Source organism: Prinia subflava, chromosome 1 (assembly GCF_021018805.1).
Source record: "Prinia subflava isolate CZ2003 ecotype Zambia chromosome 1, Cam_Psub_1.2, whole genome shotgun sequence".
Taxonomy (NCBI): Eukaryota; Metazoa; Chordata; class Aves; order Passeriformes; family Cisticolidae; genus Prinia; species Prinia subflava.
The window spans coordinates 22,815,771-22,838,753 of record NC_086247.1 but is presented as its reverse complement, the minus strand read 5'-3'; the positions used below and the strand labels follow the sequence as shown (position 1 = coordinate 22,838,753).

Below are 22,983 nucleotides of genomic sequence, written 5' to 3'. Positions count from 1 at the left end.
ATCATCTGAGTGGTCTTTCAGTTTCTTATGTAAGCATCTGACTGCTGTGTTGTTGGCATAAATGTAAGAATTTGAAAGATGATCCAAGGGTAATACTTGGTATATTTTTCAGAAGTATTTAGTATTTGAGAAGCATGATGCTGTAATTTTCCTACATTTGTTTCTAATGGTTACTTTGGTTTTGGAATTTGGAAAATTGATAGTGTGTTGGAGAGAAGGAATGTTTTTTTGAAAAAGGCAGTTAGACTTCAGAGATAGTAATTAGAGGAAAAGAAGGGCTGAAGAAATAGCTGGTATTTAGATTTATATGCTCTGTGTGTCTCTCCTATGTGTGTTAAGTTTGCTTTGTCAAATAAGTTCCAAAGAAAGCAGGAAGTCTTTTCAGTCCTGATTTATTTCTACCCACTTCCAATTCACATGTACTTTTTCTTCTTACTGTATAATTAATAAATGTTCATCCATTGCTTTTTGTGGTTTGGCAACACCTGGAATCTGTCGTGGCTGCTTCCCTTGCTCCAACTGGATTTCTGGGTTCTGCCATCCAGCAGCTGCTTGCACTGGGGATTCCGGGGAGCTCTGGAGTTTGCCACCAGTCCTGGGTGTTAGAGCCACCCCTTAGATGAGTGTCCCCAGGAACCACTTCCTGGAAATGCGTTTCCCTCTCAGGCTAGATTATTGGTTAAAAATTAAAGAACAGATGAATCTTGACCCAAGATCAGACACTCTGATCCTCTTTTTAATTTCTTAGCCCTGAGGTCTTCTTTGGAACTGAATTAGTATTGAGGCCTAAAGTGCAGAGATGTTTTCTCTGCATTTTTTCCTAGATGCTTATCGAGGAACTAGATGAGAGCATCATCTTCAGGAACAAGTCAGGACAAATATCTTAGGGTCTGAAGTTGGGTGCTGGGATTGTGGTTCTTGGGAAGATAACACCTCTGTGATAGGTTTGAGACAGTTCCTGCAGCTATTGGAATAATGATGGTGGACTTCGGAGTGTGCAGTAAGTCTGGAATTTGCTTGGAGATTCGGTGGATCTAAGTTTCTATAGTCCTAAATTAAGTGTAGTCTCAGGATGACAAGATAAAGGCTTAATTTCTTGACTAGTGGAGGTATACAGGTTGTGAGAAGTCACATGTCGAACACACAGCCATGATCTAATGCCTCTGGGGGGAGGGGGTTGGATGTGGGAGAGCTACCTGTCAGCCCTGGTGGGGAACGTGGCATTTTGGCAGGGCTTCCTGAGCTTGGAGAAGAGCCTGCAGAGAGAGGAGCCAGTCGTTTGCAGAGCTCTCCCATTTGCACTGCTTTTTATGGCGAGTTGTCTTTATAAAATGTCAAGCAGAGGCATATGGATGGCATTTATTAATTACGTTTTCTCACCAAATTGACTTTTACCATTGAGCAATTTAAACATCTTGCTTATGGCAAAGAATTGCAGGCTTTAGTAGGGCTCAATGGCTGAACAAAGAGCTCTTGTCTAGTTATGGAGAAGTGCTCTTTTGTCTTCTGAATAGATTTGACAGACTGATTTTTAACATAAATGTTGTGTTTGAGATTGGCAAGCTTATTTGAGGCCTCATATAAGACCCTACTTGAATCTGAGTCATAACGATGCCCTCTGTGCTGCCGCATTTGAGAGAGGATGCACAAGTCATGAGCAAGGGATTTGGTCCACATTCAAGTGGCTTTGCAGTTGGTGTTGTAGGAAGCATGAGAGAATTACTGGAGGCTGTTCTGTGAACAGCTTGTTGTTTGGTTATCTTCAGTTCATGCTTACAAGATGGTAATAAATTGCTATCTGTAATCTTTTCAGGACTAGTAATTTATTCATAGGTTACATGACACTATTCAGTGATTTGGGAACGTGATTTCTCCTGCTCACATTGAAGTACAATTTGCAATCTCTTGAGTACAGACTGCATTAGTGTTTGACCCTCTAATAATGACAGTTCTCTGTATGTATGTTGTTTTCTTGATTAGCTCAGCCCTGGGGGATGCTTTCAAAAGCATACTAGATATTTAGGCTGAAATACAGAATACACGAAATCCTCAGAAGTACTGAAATACTGATTGCAGTAGGAGAAAATATAGCATTTAACAACCATTTGCAACAAGTGCATTTGTGCTGAGCAAATTATTTTTGTTGATGTCTCAAGCAGGGGTTTAATTTAAAGTGAAATAATGGCTAATAGGGTGGTGATGAATCTGCAGAAATTGGCCTTGTCCATAGATAGGCTATTAGAGTGTAGTATTTATAAGCTGTGCTTAACTGAAGCCTGAATGGACGCTCCATCTGAAATCACTATTTTTAGTTTATATATAAACAACTTCTTCAGAAATCTCCTTTCCAAGCTAAATTGTCTTGTTCGCAAGGTGAATTGATGTGGGGAAGTTCAAATAAAAACCTGTTTGGCTGTGTTTGAGTTGTGAGCATGAAGATAAATACTTTGTACTTTTATTAATAGTAAGGAGACACAGGGACTTGCAGAAGGTCATATAGCCTGTGGTATACACAGGTGTGGAATCAAAATGTTCAGAAGCCAGCATTGTGTAACAACCAGAATATATTGTCTGTATTCAAACATTATGTTGTCAGACATGTTTTGTTCCTGTTTGATTAACCATAATAAAGCATAATTTGCTCTAGAGGTGCTTCCACACTAATGGAAGTCACTTGTCACCTTTCAGATCAGTGTGAAGTGACCCATCGCTGTTGTCTGAAGTGTATTTCAGAAGTGTGACTCTGTGTGTGGACTGAGAGGACTGACTCTCACAGAGCTGTAGGAAAGAGTGCTGCTAAAGTAATATAGCCTGGGAGATGAAGTACTTCCCAGGGAGCAGCTGGGTGCATGACCAGCATAGCCTCAAGCCTAAGGATGTTTCAATAGAGAACAAAAGAATGCATCATACTTACTGCCACAGGAATGAATGACCTAACGAGGTCTTCCCTCTCCCACCTTCTACAGGATGTCTTCTTGTATTCCCTCTCCCACCTTCTACAGGATGTCTTCTTGTATGTCTGCTTCTGTCCTTCCATTAATTTTACAAGTGTACACGAGTTTTCCTCATTCTCTGGGCTGAGCTGCATTAATTCTAGCTGTGTTGATTCTTCAGTATCTGCAGGAGTAGCTGTCTGGACACAGTACCTGGAGGACACAGCCAAACCCCATGCACTCGGTATCTCTGGGCTTTAAGTGCTGAGTCCTGTTTGCTTTTTGGACTGGGGTCTGCAGGGGAAGGCTAGAAATGGGTTTGAATACACGGTATGTGTTGCAGGCTGCAGAGTTGAGTGATGTCCAGGAGACAGATTCTTCCTTTCCCGGGTTTTGTTTGTGCTCACTGTGGATGCGGAGATTCCAGAATCAATGTGTCACTTGGACTGATTACCAGGTGAAAGCATCCACAAAGCCTTTCCATTCAAATCCTTTTCAAGTACAGTTCTGTGTTCAAATACATAGTCACTGAGGTGTGACATTAATGGTGTTATTATTCACCTGCACATGAAAACCTGCAAGGGAAGCAAAGTGGAAAGTTCAAAGTAATGGAAACACACCATCTTTAGGAGAGCCAGAAACTGAGCTTCCATTGAACATAAATTTGTGATGTTGCATAAATAAAAACAGATATGTCTTAGTCCTATAAATAATAATAATAATGTGTAATTCCTACAGCAAGGATGTGCATAAGATAAGACTGCTGGGAAGCAAGATTCTGATGATTTTTGTGGAAGGCGTATTGCAAAACCTTCAGGTCCTGTCCTGTCTGTGGGACTGAATCTTTTCCCATTTGGGAGCTCAGAGGCACTTGGTACTTGCCAGTGGTGGCAGTGCAAGCACGAAGGAAAGTGTTTGTCCAGCAAGGAGAAGCAGCATCCATGAACAGCGCGTGTGAAACTTGGCTGTGTTAGTTACTTGTGTAAATGTCATTGAGAGAAGGTGTAAAGTTCTCAGGAACTGCTGAGGCAGCGTCCAAAGTTAGAAGATGAATGCTTTAGAGTAATTGGTAGCTTAAGCATCTGTAGCATCTGCAACTCACAAATCTCCTTCTCCATGGTATAACAAGAAAAATTGGCTAGTTCTGGAGAGAGACAGAAGGAGTTATTAAAGTGCCATGTATATATTCTAAATTCTTGTCTTTGGTGAAGCTGGTTATGATTTTCCAGACATGTGCTGTTTGATTATTTCTCATCCATGAAGCCTGGTTTTTTTTTGAATGTGACATCTAAAATGTCATGAAATGAAACCTCTTGGGGTGCTTTTGAAAATATGTGTACACTCTCTCCAGCTGTTGCAGTTCTAGATGAAAGGTCTTTGAAACTTTGTGTGTTTATGTGTTTTATATAGAGCTTTATTCTATATGGAGCTCTGTTTTACATGTATTTTAACTTTTTATACTGTTTTGTGTGTGTCTTTCAAGTGTCAGGAAAAGAAATGCCCCACAGAACTTGCTTCCCAGTTAAATAATCGGAACAGAATTTCTCTCAAAATTTTGTTAATAATTTTCTTGGCCTGAATGAGCGTGGATGAAGCAGCCCCTCTGACTTTACTTACCAGGGGGAAAAAAGCCTTAAACAAAATGTGTTCTTTTCAATCTTTTTTTTTTTTTTTGTTTCTTCACTTGTGATTAAATACAGCAGTTTCATAATTTTTCCCCCATATATATGACTTGATCCTCAGTAGCTCCCATAGGTGCTTTTGATTTGATTCTCCAGCACATCCTTTTCTCTGTCCTTAAAGTCCTGGTAAGGGGACAGGCATGGTCATCACTGCAAAATGTGAATGAGTTGGAAAAAATTTGGTCTAAGGAGAAAAACTGGGAATAGTGGTTAGCATAGCTCTGTACCCAGCCTGACCAGGCTGGAAGGTCCCAGCAGAGCTGCTGTGACCTGAATGGACCTCTGGCTCAGCAGAAATTATCTGTCTGTGTTGCAATTGAATTTGCCTTTCTATGGCTTTTGACCAAAATATTTCAGTGGACGTGTCTGTCTGCTGCATGGAAGCCCTGTGGTGAACATGAGATGGTTTTTACTCCTCTGGTAGGAGCTGTGGTCCTTCCTGCAGCACAGAGCATCCATTGGTGTGCAGAGCAGAGGAATGGCAGGAAGGCATTGGAAGGAGGAACAAGTCTGATAACTGGCTATAAAGAGATACATTATTTAACAGCTTTAAATAAGGAAGACTCATGGTTCGTGTTTGGATAATGTTTGGACATCTCAGTATTGCTTGATGGTCTGACTGTGCAGGGTTTGAGGGTGAGGAAAGCAGGTTCCCTGGCCACCTGTTACAAACAGACCCTCTGAAGTTGTGCAGGTGCTGGAGGAGACAGGGCCTTGAAGTTGACTCGTTGTCTCCAGTCATACTGCCTATGGCAGATGTTTTTTTCTGATGCCATGCCCTGTTGAAGAGCAGGGCTGTGTCTGCAAGGGGGATCTTTGCTTTTGGTGGGGCTCAGGCTCAGTAATAAATAGCCTGTCAGCTGCTGTGGAGAGGCAGTCGTGTGCCCATGCCACTGGGGCTCTCTGATGGAGGGAACTTCTGAGCTCCTGGTAACAGAGCATTGGATCCAAAATGGTTTGAGACAGTGCTCTTAACAGTATTGATGCAATGAAAATGCCACTTCCTGTCTGTTTTGCAACTGTAGGGCATTAGAAAAGGGAAGTTACCTTTCTTTTATTTTGTTTTTGTTCTTACAATAATTCATGGCCTGAAAAGCTTATTTTACCTTTGGCTGGTTTGGGTTTTGTGCTTACACTAATGTTGCTTGACCATATCTCTCCTATTTAACCAAAAGCTGGTGACTTGGCATCTTGATGTAGGTCTCTTCTGGTGGACACCTTGAATTGGTCTTCTGCTTGGTGGCATAAACTTAATAGTGATGTCGATTTTCTTACACTTTTTTTGAGAACCATGAATGTTGTCTGTGGGTTAAAGGAATCTTCTGGGTTTGTGACTATTTTGTGATGCTATTGACTTCATGTGCCAGTCAGTATTTAATTTTGGGGGTTCTTCCTCTGACCTTCTCTGTCTGCACTGAAAGAATTTGGAAGCTTTAGGTTATGACAAAAAGTCCCCTTACTTTAGGAAAAGAAATGTGGTGGTTCTCTAATGTACAGGTAGGAGTCTCTGCGATGCCTCTTTGCAATTTTTTGTTGTTTCACCTAACATCTGAGGCTTGCCTCCTCTGATTTACATGGGTAAATGTATTTGACTTGAGGAACCTGATGAGAAAACTTCTGGCAGACACTGTCAGTCTTAAAAAAAGTAGGTAGGATCCCTTGTCATGAAGGTTGTTCCTGTACAGACAGTCAGAGCTGGCACAGTTCCCACACAGTAAAATCGCTCACATGGCATTTCTGCATTTATGATCAGAGATGAGGGGTCCTAAGGGAGGATTAGCAAGAGTATTTTTGGGGATTTCTCTGTGGCTTCCTAGAGATACACAGAAAAAGCTAATCTCTCTCTCTCTCTCTCATTATTCAATTCAGCTAATCTAATTGGAAAACCTCCTTAGAGCAGTCTCTGGCAGCTAGCTGTAGCAGCTGTACAATTAGTAGTGTCACCTAACAGGAGAGCAAAACAAAGAGAGCAGGAAACTGGAGTAGGATGTTTCAGTGTATCTTAACAACCCTCCCAAGGACCAAGCTTGCTACAGTGAATTCAGCTGTGAATTTTAAGAGTTTAAAAAACCTGAGGAAAAGTCTGAATTTTTAAAGACTTAAAATTCTGAATGACTCAGTGAAATAGCTTTGAGGTTTGGGCATTGTTGTAGGTTATTTATAGATTGATTTTTTTAAAGAAAATGTACACAAATGTGACTGGATATGGGACAGGTGGGCTCTGTCGCCCGTTCCTCAGGGTGTGAACAGTAAAGCTGAGCAGGGAAGAGGTGTATAATTAACTGCTTTATGTATCTGGGGTTATTTCCTTGGCCTTTGCCCTCCCAGCTTGGCTACTGGACTGTTTTATTTGGGGATAGCTCTGAAGGCCATCAAGAGCAAGAGCTGGCACAGAGGAGGGCACCAGCCCCATCAGGAGGTGATGGAGCCTTTGGCAGTGGTGTTCCCTGGTTGCACAGTCCAGGGCTGTACCTAGGCACAGGAGGGCAGCGGCATTTGAATCACCAGCTTGGCACTTTACAGCTTCATATCATTAATTACTGTGATGCTAGTGCCATTTAGCCATCTCTCTATATTCAGGGAGCATTTAGATAAAAGCATGTGTGGAGCTGGTGGTGATTTAGCCACCTCTGTGGAGTTACGTGGTTGTTACATTTGAAATGTGTGACCTGTGGTTATAAAGGATAGGTTTTGGAAGTGCTGTTAACCAAGTGGCATATGTCAGGGACTGGAAAATCGAGGCTATTTATAATTATCCACAGGTGGAGAGGGAAGCAGCAGTGCATAATACCAGTAATAATTATCAGCAGTATAGAAGTTCATCTCTTAAGCCGTTGGGTCTAATGCACTAAAAAGTATTTGATCTGAAGTCTGGCACAGCCTTCAAATGGAGCCGTTCAAAGGCGTCCTGACCTAATTTTGCTGCGGAAGTGTGTGAGTCTTTCTCATTCCCCTAATTTCTTGCAGAAGGTTTCAATGATAAAGTCTTCATCCTCTACACTTGGGTATGTTTTACTGTAGAGCTTTTGAATAAAAGCAGCCCTTGCAGGCCAGGTGGTAGATACAGTACTCAGCTCAACAGAAAAGATGTTCACTTTATCAGAGACGTGTCCTTCTGTGTTTTGCAGTTGTCAGTTAGCTTTCCTTAAAACTTCTTTTTATTTGCTGGATCTTTTTGTGATTAATTGAAGTTCAGTGCTGGCTCTATACCTGTGAGTAAAGACTTCGTATTATGCTGAACTTATTTTAGTGAAAACCTCTAAAATGTAAAGCAGCTTATAAATAAAAGTTTGCTTTCTTTTCAAGGGAAATAAATCATTAAATTATAAGGCATTGTCCATGCAGTTATGTAAATTTATCAGTTAAAGCTTAAGTGCTTTGACTTTTCTGTGGATAAATCAAAGCAGATATAAGATGTGTCTTAATGGACTTCTGTCTTCAAAAGAAAATGGGGAGAAAACAAGTTTATTTTTAAACAGTGGCAAAATAGAGTGTACTGCAAAGATGGGCAGTGCTCTGTGTGACTGTCTGTGTTAGTGTAGACTTTTTATCAGAAGATAAAAACGAACAAAGCAACACAAACTGAAGGCTTTTAAATTCTGTCTGACCTGTCACTTTCACCATTTTTCATGCCATTATCACCACGGTGGTGGTCTAAGACTACCAATTACTTACGAGAAATGTTGCTTTTTGTTCAGTGTGGGGTGTTTTAACTTGTGCTGGTGATATTTCTGAGCAATACTGCACAGTAGATAGTATCAGCAGTGCACTTAATTGTAATTTATACCTCAAGTTAGTTATTTGCTCTTTTTCTTTGCAATCTCTTGTGCTTCCAACCTCATTAGACTGATTTTTTTCTTTCCCTCCTACTGCTTTTGTGCTATCAGGCACAAAAGGTAACTGTTAGCATTGGCACCACTCTTCAGTCTCATGTTGCAAGAACAAGATCCAAGAGCAGAAGAAAAGGTAGATGAAAAACGGGGCTGGCTCTGGGCCTTTGCCCACTCTCAGGAATCCTTCTGCTCACTCAGCTCACAGCAGTGAAAAAGAGGGAATGGGGAGGAGTTGGTTGTGAGTGACCAAAGTATTGGCAGAGCTGTTGGCAGGAAGGGGATGCTGGACTGCTGACATGTCTTGGCCAGGCCTTAATTAAAGGAGAAGCCTGGAGGTTGCTGGTTTGGGCTGGAAAAGAGTTGCTGTATCAGGGAGGCTAATTCCATCTTTGACTCATCAGCAGTGTCCATTCGACAGCACCGGAGCACGCAAACCAAGCGTTTGAGCAGACATGGGTGATTTGAGCACTGCATCCCTCATCCCCTTTGCTTTTTGGAAAGTGAATGTGTGGAGCCAAATGTTGCAGCTTGGCATTTCTCTCTGTTCTTTGGATTTTCTTGGAAGACTTCTGTGTTCTCCCTTCTGACTGCAGAAGGATGGCAGTGATGGGTGCAAATTGCTCCTCCTGTGATCTGCAGCCTCACTTCAGAACTTATTTTGTGCAAATCACCATTTGTCTGTTTAAGCGATCAGGAACTGTGTTCACTCCGATGGAGGGGGAGCCGTCTGAAGTTGGGACTAGCTGAAGTGTCAGATTACCCAGGGCACTATAATCAAGGTGACAGCTGCTTTCCTTATGCTATACTGAAACAAAATATCCCAAACCATTCAGCAGAGCCTCACCAAATACATTAACCTCGGTGCTTTTACTCTTTCCACAAGTTGGTGGATTACTTAGCACTCTTGGCTAATGAAATACAGGAGTGCTAATCTCTCTCCATGGATACCGGAGGGGAAAATGTGGAGTGTTGCTACCCCAGGAGTGCAAGCGTGTGCGTGAGCTGATGACCATACTCAGGGCCTGCAGTGCAGGGAGAGAAGCAGTTTCTCCCCGGGTGCTTGTGCTCCCACTGGAGATGCTGAGCCCGGCACAGGCAGGGGTGGGATTATCTGTGGCTCAGCAGCTGCTGTGTGGATGCATCCCTGCCCATACCCTGTGCAGTGAGCAACCTGTTAACCCAACCCCGTCTCCCTCCCAGCCCTTCAAGGTATTTGCACTTGCCCTTAAGTAACCATTTCTTTCTTTGGCTTCTTAAGCTGACACACTTTGACATACTCAGGGGTGAAAAATGGGAGGTGCTTCTTGAAATAGCCTTGATGTGCTGCACAGGAGAAGCCTTGTTTGAGGAGCAGGCTATGAGAGTACTCTCTGAGCTGTATTTTTGCCTCCCTTTGAATAATACCAGTTTATTTTATTTTAAACAAGAACTCATGGGTGCCTTAGCCACAGAAAAAAACCCCCACAAAATACCTTGCTGAGGTTTGGGTGCAGTTTATTTCTAGGGCAAGCCTTGTAGGGAAGAAGTTTTTGTGGAAGAATGGGATAAGTAAGGCTGTTAGAATATGCTGGTCTTGGGCTTTATTGTGGGACTTCAAGTAAAGTTTTGGGAATAATCATCTGGAACAAAGCCTTTTCTTAATATCCACCCCTTCAGAATTAGTGTTTGGCCTGCCTGAGGCTTTCCCAGAGAGCAGTCAGAGGGCCGTGAGCTGTGGTTTCCTTTGGGGCAGAGGGACTCTTTCTCCAGCATCTGAGGAAGGGTCTGTTGCAACAGACAACATGAGAAGAAGGGAGGTTGAACTGGGAACCAGAATCTGTAGCGACAGCAGGAATAAGAGACTTAAAAATTGCAGGGGGTAGAGCCAAGAATAATCTAATAGCTGAGCTGCACTGTACAGAAAGCACAGCTTTAGCTGTTACATCAACTGCCACATCCCCTTTCTCATTAGGAAAGGCAAGAAGAAGGAGTAAAGGACTCTGAGAAAATAATTTGATTCAAACTTGCCTCACACAGGTCTGAAAAAGTGCACTAGGAGTTTCACTGAGTATATTCTAATAGCTGGCTGTAACAGGAGGGAAGCTGGGCAGCCTCCAGCTGTGGAGTTTCCTTCCTTGCTTCCTCCATGCAGCCTTCCTGGTCCTCTCTACTGGCAGTATGACTGAAAACCCACCTTCCCTGAGCAAAGATTCCCCTCTCCAGCTTAGGGAAAAGCACATCTGTGATACTTCATTTGTGGTCAGTTACCTGAAATGTTTCCAGAGTTAGAGTATGCTCTGCACAGTGCTGATACTGTCAGGGCAAAGAAACGGGATGAGAATTAAGTTATTGGTAGAGCATGAACTTTGTGTTTTCTGGGTTGCAGCTGCTCAGCTGTTTCAAAGCACCTAGTTTATCCTTTTATCTTTTCTCAGTCATACGTAACTTGAATGAAGCCTGTGCTCTGCAGATACTCTTGGGAGACATTCATTTTGAAGTGGAGAAACTGCTCAGAGTGAGAAAGCATGGAGATCTGACAAACAAGTTTGGTACCTCATAATTTTTGCTCATAGAAGATCTGGAGCACAAGGTGCCCCAGTAATAAATTCTCCATCGGAAGACTGGGTGACACATCCAGGCTTTCCTGGGGAACTATTTAACCTGCACAGGAGGATGGCTGGGATGTTCCAAGTCCCTACTTGTGCATGAGAGACCCCACATGTCCCTGTTGTCCAAATTCTTCTCTTTTTTTCTTTTTTTTTTTTTTTCTTTTTTTTCTTTAAAATACAAGCAGAATCTGAAACTGTAACGCTGACTTCTTGCATGAGGTGACATCTTCCAGTGGAGGAGGAACAAACCAAGGAAATTAAAGAGTTGTTTTAATAAGATTTATAGGGCTGTTTTGTTTTCTTTTTCCATAATTATTTTTAATCCTCTCCTGCTGGCAATGTAAGGTGCATCAGAAGAAGGCAGTGTGTTCATTAGGTGTGGTGCAGGACTTATGACAACTGACCCAAAATGAATGGGCTTCACTGGATGGTCATTGAGTGCATGCTCTGGAAATAACTCCTCCATTTTCTCTTGGGGTTTGGAAATTGAAAGGAGACTTTCTTTCAGCCCTTCTACTTATTTAAAATAATACACTGGCATGCCAAGCAGAGCAGGATTTATTTTTTTTTCTAATGCTGGGAGAAGAAGCCTGTGATTAAGAAACTTGGCAGTCTGTAACTCTTGGTTTTCTTGTATTTTTGATGCTTGTGTTTGTACGCTAGGGTACAAAAGCATAAGAAAGTGTATTTTTGGGAAAGTTGTGAAATGGGTGACATTTCCCAAAAGGACGGTGTGTCTCTTGGCAGCATCATGGTCAAACAAGTAAATATGTATTTTGGTAAGGAGCCTAATTTTGAGAGTATCTATGGATCTGCCCTGTCATACTCTCCTCATTGTGATTGAGATTCCAGGCAATGTTAGAAATACCACAGATGTCAAAGCCAAGTATTTTTCCTCCATATTTCATTAATTTAAAATTACGTTTTAATCTATGACTGGATTGATGCATAGTAAATAAATATTTTGGATTTCTAGTAAAATTAGCATAAGTTAAGGGTGAAGTAGACTGGGACTCCAGTGATGGTATCTCAGCAGTTTCTGTGAGAAAAAGGTATTAGCTGCTGTTCACTTTTACCTCTCAGCTGACACCTGCTATCAGAGCTGGTTTGGATGTCTGTATTTCCAATGTGGAGAGATCTTCCCTCAACAAATAAAAAGTCTCAAACTCTGTTGAAAATTTTGTAGAGGAGATGGTGTAATGCTGTGTTACTGCTGCTAATCTCTTGTGTGTCCAGAGGGCACTGAGAAAGTCAGATGGAGAGACAGAAAGAAAGATAAGAGCCAAGGTGTGACTTTACATGCTGAAAATCATTCAGTGACTGCTCACAACTGTTAATTAATGCCATTCCAGAAGATTGTGCGTGTTTTTGAAGTGGCTGCAACAGTAGATAGGAGAGAAGCAGCTTTCCTGAAAACCTTGAAGAAAATCCATGTGCTGTAACTTTTGATTCCTTCTACTCTTGTTTTTGTTGGGGTTTTTTGGTTTTGTTTTTTGTTTTGTTTTGTTGGTTTCTCATGTGGAGGATGTGACTACAGCCATTTCCTTACTCTTTTCTGTCCAAGAGCCAGATGAAGCTCTGATGGAAAGTGAACATGGCATTGTCATTCCCAGTACATGTGCCAGAAGGTGGAAAAGCTGACTTCTCACCAGTCCCTGAGGGGCTCACCTCCTTCAAACCCTTCCCTCATCAGGGAAGCATGATAGTGTTGCAAGTAATATGGGAGATGAGGGCGAAAGTAATGATGGATTTGTTTGTGGGACTTCAGAAAGATGACCCAGGGAAGTGGGGATGTTCTTGTGTAGCTCTTGTGAAAACAGAGGACCACCTTCACTAGGAGAAGAAATGGGACAGACTGGCAGATTTTATACCCAGATAGACTGGGTGGAGAAAAGCACAACTACCCATTGTGGTGTTTAACATCTGAACTGATATGAAAATGCATATGAACTGTCATGGCAATACTTAAGCATAGTCTGAGGAACTTCCATCTCCTTCTGCAGCAACAGCAAATCAGTTACTACTTTTTTATGGTCATGTAAGAAGTACAGTACCTATATCTTATCAGTTTTATCTTTCAAAACTATATGACTCAGGGCTTTCAACATATGAATTAACCAAGTTGAAGTCTATGCTTTACAGTACATATGGTTATAAGTTCTTACTTACATGGTGAAAATTAGCTAATATTTTAACTGAGCTATTAAAACTTACTTAGCTCTTACCTAATAAATATTTATTAGCTGCTAAATATCAGTCTTTCATGCCTGATGAATGAGGTTCTCCAGGAGGCAGCTTCAGCTGGGAAGGCATTTCTGTTCATGCCCTCCCTGCCGGATCTACATGAGACAATGTCTTTCCCACCTGCTGCTTTTTGCTTGCTGTTGGAATGTCCCTTTTCAGTGCTTGTCAGTGGGTCTGGATGGAGATGTGGGTTTCTGGCAGTTCCCAGCCTTCAAGAAGGGACTAGTTCTCCAAGACAAATCCTGTTAGAGATACAAATTTGTTTGTTTCTCAGGGAGGACTGAAATGGATTGTCTACTCAAGGGATGCTGTGGTTCATCCTGATGACGTTAGGTGAATATTATGCATGTCACACAGCTGAGTTTCTGAACACATTTTTCTTTTTAAAATCTGTTTTTAAATGTCAGTAGATTCAACTCTGAAGCTTAAGCATCCAGAATTGACATGTGTCTTTTTAGGACCAGAGAATCTTTGTGGAGAGGGAAGTAGGAAAGCAGTACTGAAGTGAAGCATTAGTCAAACAGGGATTGCTGTTCAGCTCTGGTGTCAGAGGATGTCCACTAGTACTACAGATACCATTTTCCAGACATCCAGAAGATGTGAATGCATATAGAGTTCAGGCTGGAGCAGGCAGGGTTTTCTACAGGACAGGAAACAATAATTCATATGTATGCATTACGGGTGCTCGATGGCAAAGGCAAAACTCATAAGGCAGAACAAAGGGGATCTAAAAGGAACTACCCAGAATTGTACTGGTTTGTTTGTTAAAAAACAGCAGACAAGGTACAAACAAAGCAAAAGAAAAGATCAGCCCCAAAATTTGAATTTACTATGATCAGCAAAGGCGTAGCAATCTAGCCTCAAACAACAGCTTGGGATGTGTTGCTGTGTCTTTTGAAAAGAAATGATTGGTAAGTGGTATTTTGCTCATGCATTAAGTGGCATTTTGCTGCAGACTTGCCTTGAGGAACCAAAACAAGTTAGGGACATTACTGTTTCAAATGTACAGTTTCTGTTGCCCAGCAGTTCAGGGATTTCCACGCATCAGCATGATCTGCCCGGATTATGGAGACGGATTTAGTTATATACTTCTACCATATAAAAAAGTCAATGCTTCTTGTTTTTTAAATTTCCTTTGCAGTCAGTGTGTTCTGTGTAAGCATATGAAACTTGGAGGATTAAAAGTAACTTTCAAGGGCCTAATTACAAGGCAGTTCTCTGCTGCATCACACTTGTTTGTAAACTGTGTCTGTCGCTATGCAGCTGAACTTAGCCTTTAAATAAAGCCTTATGTACCACCAGAGTTAATATTTAAACCAAACCACCCGCTTAAAATTGGCTACCCATTACCCCAGTTGCATTAAATTAGAACCTCTCATAACAATGTGAGAAGGTTCTTGTTTTATAGCATAAGCTGCTTTCCCACCCTCAGGCAGCAAACTTGAAGTATTTTAAGTCTTCTGCTTGGAAAAAAATAAGAGTCCAGTCCTCCAGCTGCACATGGCCATCTCAGCACCACGAAAATAGAACCCGGTGCTATCCCAAATGCATAATTCATCTGGTAGCTTGCAGGCATTCATGCAATGCAGCAATCGGCAGTGGCTCCTTCTTGAGCACGCTGTGGGTGAACAGCAGCACTGGGGCCATGGTGCCTGCACTCGTGTGCCTGTTCCCAGACTCTTCTGTCTTGTGCACGGTGAGAAAGGTGTCCTAAGGATGATATGGGCAGCCTGGCAGGCCTTAAGGGCATTCAGGAACTCCTCTGCTTTTGGGGAAGTACAGGCTGACCTTGCAGCCACTGAAGTTATAGGGAAACCTAACCTGATGTTATCTTGGTTGAATGCTAGGACAAAAGTTGTAGAAATGAATAAACCTTAACTTTCTGGTATCCTCTGGATGAAAATATATTGATTTGGGCTTTGTAAAACAGGATTATTTTCTGAATCTGTATAGGGAAAAAGCAGTTTTGTAAGCTATATACTGCTGTAAGATGTCTTTTTTCCTTCCTTCCCTCTCTCCCACAACCCCCTCCATCACATCAGTGTTGGTCTAATTACTGCCACCAAAACCAATGAATTGGGATCAAGATGGTGCTCAGTGTTGACTATTAGAGCAGAGCAGCGTTAAGCAGCTCAAGTTAATAGCATCTTTTACCTTGTCTGCTTCTGAGCAAAATTTACTAAAGCATTTACTAATGTCCATTGGGATACTTAGTGTTGTTTTTACTGTTGGTTGTACCTGAGCAAATGCCATTGACTTCAGTGAAGTTTGTGTTGTAGGAATTGGAGATCTTATTCCAGAGGGGAAAAAGATAAAAAGCTAGAGCTTTGGAGACACTGAAGGATGAAATCACCTGAGGTAGGAAGGAGCATATGAAAAGATGTTGTTTTTCTTAGAGTGAAAGCATGACAAAGATAGCTGACCTGTTACTTGTTTTGATAATAAATAGACATCTATTTCTCTACTACTTTGATTTATAGAGGAATAAACATTGAGCAACAAAAATAAACATGGCGTGACAGAAAAAGATAGTTTAGGTGGCATCTCAGCAAAGAAAGAAAATGCTTTGAAGTATGTCCTGTAAAAGTGCATGGTGACAAGCACACAGAACTTCATTACAATGCCTTTCAAAAGAGATTTATTTTAAATACACTTCACCAAAGTGATTCCTAAAAAAAAAAAAAGTCACTCACAGCTTTCTTCACTTTTCTTCCAAGCCAAGCCATTTTCTGTAGCTCTATCTCTGTGTGCACACAGATGTGGATTTAGCAGAACTTCATTTGTATGGGAGAGGAAGTTGCTTTTGTCATCAATCAACAATAATCCATCAATAAATTTGATAGGTGCAAAGAAGTATTGACTGTTTCATGGCAATGGCTTGACGGAATTAACCCCCAAATAAGTGGATGCTTGAACTGGCAAAAGGACATTCAGAGAATTGTGACCACCCTAATTCCCCAAGTACATCCCTAGTGCCCACAGAGGGGTGGACAGCCCTCTTGCCTGAGCCCTGCCACCAGCTTCCCCTGGGGCTCATGCCCCAAGCCCCACTGTCACCTCTGCAGCGGTGGAGAGCTGAGGTGGCTTGGAGGCTCCTGGTTCTGCTGCCAGCTGTGTTCTTGCAGGGGAGCTGGGCATGTGGCTGGGAGCCTCACACTGCCCCTGCTCCCTGAGCCTCTCTTCCCATGCCAGGGGTCTGGGTGGCCCTGCCTTTGGCATGTGATGGCCATGTGGGATAAGTGCTGCCTGTGGCCGTGGCTTGGCCGTGTGGAGTCAGTAACTGAGGCCAGGATAAATTAGGATGCTTGAGGATTTCAGTCATCAGGGGAGAGAGGTTGAAATGGCAGTGATTCCTTGTGCAGGAGTCCACATCTGTTAGTGCATGAGCTTTGCTCTGCTGGACAATCATCTCTGTTTACTGAGATTTGGGAAAATTCCACTCTCTGCTTATGAGATACTGCTGAACAAAAGTCTTTTTGTTGCATAAGACTAAATACTGGATGATCCATCACCTCACTTGTATCTCTGTAGCTTTTGATTATTGTTGACCTTCAAAAAAACTTTGTGTAACTGTGATAGTGTTTGTGTTGTGACAGGTGGGCTCCTGCTGGGCCTAGTGTTGGATGTGTGCAGTAGGTACTGTCCAGAGGGGCTGGTGGTGATGCTCAGATTAGATGGATCCCAGATGCTATTCTTTTGTTTCTCTTGCATGTATCTCATTTTCAGGACCACTCAATTGTTGATGATGCTAGATATAAAGATCTTAGCGGTTTAATGTGCAAGTACTTACTTGTGTGGTGTCTTAAAGTATTTTGGAGTTGTAAATAAGTAAACAAAAGAAAAAAATAAAGAGAACTTTTATTTTCAGAGCAGTTCTTTTCTGCATGAATTAAAAGAAAAAGGCAAATTAGATGGAATCCATGACTTAAGCACATGCTCCAAGTTAAGCACACCAAGCAAGCCCATATGGGCTCCCTGGTGGGACTCCTTGTTGTGCATAAAGTGAGACATGAGTGCAGGCTTCTGATAAAGGTCCAAGTTCAGAGTCACAGGTGCAAAATCCAGAAGTGATAGCAGGGTACAGGGCCAAAACTGACCAAATGTGTTCCTTGGAGGGTTTGTTGGCTTTGTTAAATTGCTCCATGAAGTGTTTTCACAGTTTTGGATTGATCCAAGACAGGCTAGAGCATGCTGTTGTCTGCTGCTTAGTTTATTTATGAACTTACAAAATAATATAAGCAATTTTAGTGCACTGGAGGGAAGAGAGAATGGTACAAAATTCAGTGTAAGCATGGAATTGTGTGAACATTTAGACTAACACTGCACTGGTTGCTTTATTCAGTGTTGTGTCAGTGAAAAGATGGAAGTAAGGCAAAGTCACGAAGTGTTGTGTTGAGAGGAGCAGGCTGAGCAGGAGGAGCTGACAAATGCAGAGAACAGGCAGCTGGCTGCTTGCAAGTTTGACCTAGGAACTGTTGCTTCCTATAAAAAGTAAATCTTACATACTGAAGGCAGTTTACGTGCTGTGTTTGGCAACAAGAATTAGGAATGCAGCTGAGAGAGGGGATGCAGATCACTGCAGACAAACATGGAATTATCTCCGTGGAAAAGATGAGTAACTAGAAGAAAGTGCTGTACAAATGGCTCACAAAGGGCTTACTTTGGTCAGCCCTTGAGAGGGGAAATCAAAATGACAGAAGTTCATGAGTCTTAACAAATCTTCATTGGAAGAAAGGCTGTTTCTTCAGGGCTTCACATGAAGGAAACTAGTGGTTGCCGTTGCCTGTGTAACTCTGTTAACTCGCCATTCCTATGTGTGACTGAATTAAAATGTGTGTCATATTCCTGTTTCAGTTAGATAATACTTTCCATTCCAGGCTCGCCTTGCTAAGTATTTGTGAAGCAGTTGTGCTTTTCTTACTTGTTAACTGGCAATTGTCTGCCCTTCTCTCTTCGCAGATCCTCACCCGTGCCCTAAACTCAAATGACTGAGCACTGTAGGGATAACCCCATGGCGACTCCGGTACTGCCGCACAGGCCTGGCTGAAGCCCAGGCTTTTGGATGGCCACTGCCTTGCTCCTGCTTAAGGATGCTCTTCAGGGCAAGATCAGTGGATGTTTGCAAGGGCTGGAGTCTCACTGTGGCATCTGGGAATCTGCAGCTGTAGGCTTTGGTCTAGCGTTGAGTTGGCCACCTCACACCAAGTGTAGGTACTGGTGCACGTGAACCTGGAAGTTGTTTGTATTTCTGGTTCTGCTGTTTCCCACCAGAGAAGCTTTGGTGCCTTGTCCCATGTAGATCAGGCACAGATGAGTTCTAGTCTGTTGAAGTCAAGGGTTTGCTTGAACTGTGCTCACTCACGAGTTCCTCTGAAGCTGGTTGTTTTGCCCGTGGCCTGGGGAGCTGGCAGGATTTGTAGGCACATACTGTTCAGTGAGTGCACTAAAGTTGTACCTCTGAAGTCGTACCCGTAGTCAGTTCTGCTCTGTTTCAGAGGATTTGGATTTGTCAAATCCTTCCCTCTGCTGTTAGGCCTGACAGATGAACGTGATTAAAAAAAGATCTGGCTGCTAACTGTTTGAATTCCCAGGTGGCTGAATTTTCATGTAATAGGACTTTCACCATGATTGATCCTCTTGGGGTGTATTAGCAATGAAACACTGCCTTTCTGCAGTCACTGTTTGATTAATCATATTTTGTTTTTGCAGTTGCTCAACCTATTTATCATTCATCTCTGCTACTAGGTTGCTTTTGCTACTGTAAAATTCAAGATCCTCTACTGAAGAGAAGCTATACTGGGAAATTATCCCTTAATCTCACCTGCCCTAGTATATGATTTCCTTCCTTCCTTGTCTTGCCATTTTTCTCACTGCCGTGCACGCTGCTCCCATGGGTGGGTCTGTCCTTGGCAGTGGAGGATTTGGTCTGCTCCTGAGGCTGCCTCACCAGCAGCATAAGGGAGGGTGGTGTTTTGGAAGTAGAAGTAACTGGTGTAGGCTACGTGGCAAAATGGTTTTTTCTTTTTGGCAGATCTGGTGGATTTGATGAATTCCGGGAGCCATGCTTCTGGTGTGACTCTTGGGGAAGCAGGTTTCCAAATCGTATTGGTGTGGTGACTTAGCTGGTGCCAGCTGTTGGTATGACCTCTGTTTGTCCTTCAGAGTCTGTGACACCTGCTGGACTAGTGCTGAGAAAAGCAAAATAGGCAGAGGAAGTTTTTCCACCTTGCCTTTTCCAAGTGAAGCTTCAGCTTTGGACCTCTCTCCTGTCAATTATGCCATGGAAATACACCTCAAAAAAGGTGTTGTGTGAGTTTGAGAGTGCAGTGTGGGATTTCTGTAGCATGTCACCTCACTCTGCTTCACTGGCCTTTTGAAGAACTTGACAAGGAAAGTATAATTTGTAGTTTATGACGAGTTTATATGGAAACAACAGTATTTTACCATTATCTCCTATTTTTCATTCTCTTCCAATAATTCAAACTACTCAGTTTTAGAAAGAGTATGCATTATAAATGAGTTTTCTGTTTATATATCCCTTACATATATTTTGTGGGAACTTTTCATAAAATATAGCTTTTTTAACATTGTTGCTTTCTGTAATTTTTTCAGTGTTGTGTGATGCTGAATGAGCATTCCTCCTGTTTCGTGAAGCATCTTGCCTTCGTTAGTGTATAATGTTTCTGCAGTTCAGTAAGCTTTATATGAGTTTCTTCCTAGTGAATGAAAAGAATTGCAGGTATTTCAGGAATCTATGAATAGGTATTTCATAATAAAAGGCTAATAAGAGGGGAGCTTTTTTTTTCCTGGTAATCTGAGTTTCAAGAGCGGTGAGTACTGAGAGTTCAGTGTTACAGCCTCCTTGCTAGAACTCGATACTTCAACTGCGTAAAAGAAAGCTGTAGTCTTCAATGAGATTGCAAAGAGATAAAAATACAGATCCACGCTGTGTCAGAGTATTTCTTGCCACAGCACTGAGTGAGCACTGAGGTCTCTTTATCTAAACCATAAGTGACAGCACTGTTGCCTTCAGCATGGCCAAGAGCTAAAGTCGAAGGAGGGGGGCTGGATAACAAGTCCCATTTGAGTGCCTGTAAAAAGTAAACAACTAAATTACTTGCAAATTCTATAGCATGCTACAAGTCCTTCTCTATTAAGAAGCATTAAATAATTCTGTTTTGGAAAGACATCTCAGGATAACCATTTTACTTTTTAGAAAAGAAATTCTGCTAGATTGCTTTGCTCTGTGTAGTGAATTGTAGCTGCTGTGAGAGCCCTTCAACCTTAATGCCTTCCTTTTAGGAAGTGGTATGGGTAATGGGAAGTTGTTCAGATTAGGTTATATAGGTGCCTGGTTTCTATCAAACAGCTTGGCAGGAATTGCTGCGTTCTCTTGTAATAAATTTGTTCCTCTAATGGCATCTCTTTCTAAACACAATCTCAGACGAGATGCTGTAGTACAACTGTTGTTTCATGACTGTACTTAAGAGCCCTGCCTTTAAATTGTGGAGGTTTATTGTGCTTTGGTTGATTTATGTTTAATTTTTAAGCAGGGGTTCTCTTGAGCTAGGTACTCAGTTTTACTTAAGGCACATAATAAGTAGGTATTAGATGTGGATGATTGTTTTACCAGCTATGGATTTTCACAGTATAATTAAGGTTAATGTTTTCCTAAACCTATTTAGTTTTGTATCCTTTTCCATTAGTGTCTGATATTAAGGATAGGTTTGGATGCTACCCCTGCTCTATTATTTTTTTCCTAATGTGATTTAATTATTTCTGAGGGAAAAAAAATCCCTCAGGTTCGGCTTCAGTGTTTCAACAACCTATAACCTTAGAGGAATATGCTAAAGCCTGAACTTTTTTTTTTTTCTCTTGTCAGTGGTTGTCAGGAACAAGTTCCCATAATTTAGGGCTACCTCTCCAAGGGCAGCAGTATTGCTTGTGCTTTGGATTCAGCACACATAAGGTGGGGGTGTCATGGTTTATTCCCATCCAGCAACCAACCACCAAGTGAGATCAGGGAGAGAAGCTAAAGGGTGAAAGCTGGAAAACTCGTGGCTGGGAATGAAGGCAGTTTAATAGGGAAAGCAAAAGCCTTGCACACAAGCAAAGCTAAACAAGGGATTAATTCACTGCTTCCCATGCTCAGCCATCCCCAGGAGAGCAGGGCCCCATCAGGTGAAATGGTGACTTAGGGAGACAAACGCCATCATTCCAAACATTTCCCTTTTCCTCCTTCTCCCCACTTTCTTTTACTGGGCGTGATGTCATGCTACACAATATCTCTCTGGTCACTTTGGGTCACCTGTCCTGACTGTGTCTCCTCCCAGCCTCCCACCTAACCCCAGCCCCCTGCCGCTGTGGCAGTATGAAAAGCAGTGTCTAATCCCTGCTCAGCAATAACAAAACTATGTTGGTAAAACTATATATTGTCAACCCAGTGTTCAGCACAAACTCAAAACACAGTCCCATACTAACCACGTGAAGAAAACGAGTTCTATCCCAGCCAAAACAAACACAGTGGCTTTCATTACAGGTGCTGAAGAGGGGACATCTCTCAGTCAGTAGTTCCGACAAAATGAAGGTGGTTTTTTTCCTGTTGCTAGAAGCAACTTTAAGATTTTTCTGTTTAAAAAAGTTACCCCAAATAACTAAGTCTAAATTTATGTGTAGTACTTATGCAATATCAGGAAATCATAAACAAATCTTGCCTGTGTGTTTGAAAACAGCAGAAACATTTACATGATGTCTTGCTTTACACAGGAAAAGTTTTAGGCCCAGATAATGGAGTTCATTGAGCAAGTTTAAACTTGGAATGTGTTTTCTGCCTTAAAAGGACAGAACATAGAGTAAGCAGCTTGTTAATGAATTTTAGATACCTGGGACTGTTATTGCAGCAACCACACTTCATGGGAAAAACAAAGAAATTTAGAAGTATAGCAAGATTTCTAAATAAAGGTTAATAAAACTACTAAATTTCCACATGAAGATTTTTTTAAAAATCCTCTGTTCCTTCCCCCGTGCCCCAGCCTGTGCTGTGATCCTCAGGCTGTTGTGAGGAGTTTGTGTATTGTTTTCTGTTCATCACAAGAGGTACTTGTATTGAAAAGAAATTAAAAGCCCCTGTGGGAATGGCTGTTCTGTAGAAAGATTTCCAGGCTTCCTAATTGTATATGCAGTAAAGCTTATATGATACTTTCAAAAAAGTTAATTGCTCATATGTTTAATTTAATCACAGAAATCAAGCCTATAAAGGAATTGAAATCTGGGACTTGTCATTTTCTGGTGATGGCTGGATTTTTTGAACGGGATTTTGGATGTGGGGGTTTTTGTGTGTAGAGGTGTATATAGGTTTTTGGTTCTTGTTGGTTTTGGGGGTTTTTTTTGGTTGTTTTTGGTGTTTGTTTTTGTTTTTTAGTTTAAAATTGTCTGTTCATCCCCTTTGGAATTACTGCAATAAAGCAAAATGCCTGTTTTTTATAGAAGTGAATGAGATATGGTAAGCAGTAATATTTTTTGAGAGCTTGGGAAGGAAGGAAATAGGTAGCCTTTCTGGTTGGTCTTTAGTGGAGTGCTCTGAAATGCTTGGACTTCAGTCAAAAGAACAAAAGCCCTCTTGTTGGTTTGTGCGGTTTGGGGGTGTGCCTACGCCCTAAAAATGTCGTAGTAGGATTTATTTTGGAAGCCTTATTTGGAGCTT

At 41.8% G+C, this 22,983-nt stretch overlaps 1 protein-coding gene across 1 annotated transcript in view; it reads left to right on the top strand.

Moving 5' to 3' along the window:
- The window catches only part of SDC2 (syndecan 2), a 59,700-nt gene that overhangs the window by 3,450 nt on the left and 33,267 nt on the right, over nt 1-22,983 (top strand). The window lies entirely within an intron of this gene.